The sequence below is a fragment of the Tupaia chinensis genome, unplaced genomic scaffold (assembly GCF_000334495.1).
Source record: "Tupaia chinensis unplaced genomic scaffold, TupChi_1.0 Scaffold000028_1, whole genome shotgun sequence".
NCBI classification, from domain to species: Eukaryota; Metazoa; Chordata; class Mammalia; order Scandentia; family Tupaiidae; genus Tupaia; species Tupaia belangeri.
The window spans coordinates 6,325,811-6,327,553 of NW_006159458.1; the positions used below are offsets into that span (position 1 = coordinate 6,325,811).

General features: G+C 39.2%; 1 pseudogene; it reads left to right on the plus strand.

Moving 5' to 3' along the window:
* Positions 1 to 1,357: 1,357 nt before the first annotated feature.
* The window catches only part of LOC102503140 (60S ribosomal protein L27a pseudogene), a 473-nt pseudogene continuing 87 nt past the window's right edge, over positions 1,358 to 1,743 (plus strand).

The following is a 1,743-nucleotide window of genomic DNA, read 5'->3' on the forward strand; positions in this document are numbered from 1 at the left end:
CTTTTCCTATTTATCTCCCACCTCCTTCCTTCCTTCCTTTCATTCATTCTTTTTCTTCTCTCTTTTTCTTTCTTTCTCTCTAGTGATCACATATACCCTCTGAAAAGAAAAAAAAAATTAAATGCCATTACAAGAACTGATTGTTTAAAGTAAAAACAATACTATAAATAGAAGTAAAATATGTACTGCAGGTCCAGCCCAAGGTCTGGCTGTCAAGGGAGCTAGATTCCATGTAGCTGACTGTGTGGTTTCAGTCCCAGACCAGAAGGTTTATCAAACACTCTGGGTACATGTGCATGCATGCCCAAAATTCCAAAAGGAGGGAAAGACGAAGGAGAGAGAATGGTGGTGTGACTGTCCCCAATGGGAAGTGCCTTCTTTCTCTCTCTTTGTCTTTCTCTGGTGATTGCATGCAGCTTCTGGAAAAAATTTGTGTGTGTGTGTGTGTGTATGTGTGTATGTGTGTGTATCAAATATGTTATATATATGCTAACAATAACAACGAGGCCAAGAATTTGGAAATGGAAACATATTTTTGTGTAATGCTTATACTGCACACAAAGTGGCATAATAAATTTAAATATTATCCCATAAAAATACAGCTTACCATGTGCTGCATGTTTGGTAGACTCTTCTCTTCCTTAATTTTCTATCTTTTTAGTGATAACAATGTAATTCAAACAGGAGCCCAAATAATAGTCAGTCAACTTCAGATTTTCTCCTTTCTGAACTCCCTTCCAATCTGATCATTTATAATTTCTATGAATTTTTCTTTTCTTAAATATTCTTTTAAATTTTATTTATTCATTCATTTATTTTAATTTGACCAGAGAGAGAGAGAGGGGAGAGAGAGAGAAAGCAAGTCACCAGGTCCAGGACTTGAAGCATGGTTAGCCATGTGGGAGTATTCAGCGCCTTAACCACCATGCCACCCATTGGTCCCAAACTTTTCTCTTTATTATTTCTCAAATTTGTCTTTTGCTCTCTACACTCACTAAACTTTTTATTATAACTGTCTTATTTCAAACTTTCATCAGAGAGAGAGAGGAAGAAAGAGAAGGATTTGAGAGTAAATATAATTATACATATGATAAAACCCTCTGACTGAGTTATGGATGTTATTTATCTTCCAGGACCAGGCATATCCTGCAACACCACCCTTAAAAAAATAGGGTTGTATTAGCAGGCAAAAAAGAGAGAGAGAGAGAGAGAGAGAGAGAGAAATGGTCTTTGGATGACAAGTAACAGTATTAACCAAAGATTAAATATATTCTTTTATGGAGAGCATTTTTCAAAAATGAGTACAGAAGATATCTTGCGAGACTTCATGGCGGCCTTCCTCTTTTGTGTTAGTTGCCGACATGCCATCCAGACTGAGGAAGACCCAGAAACTTCGAGGCCACGTGAGCCACGGCCACGGCAGCATCGGCAAGCACCAGAAGCATCCTGGAGGCTGGGGTAATGCTGGTGGCATGCATCACCACAGGATCAACTTCGACAAATATCACCCAGGTTACTTTGGGAAAGTTGGTATGAGGCATTACCACTTAAAGAAGAACCAGAGCTTCTTCCCAACTGTCAACCCTGACAAATTGTGGACCTTGGTCAGTGAGCAGGCACGGGTAAAACAGCAAAAACAAGACTGGAGTAGCTCCCATCATCCATGTAGTGCTATCAGGCTATAACAAAGTTCTGGGGAAAGGAAAGCTCCTGAAGCAGTCTGTCATTGTGAAGACCAAATTC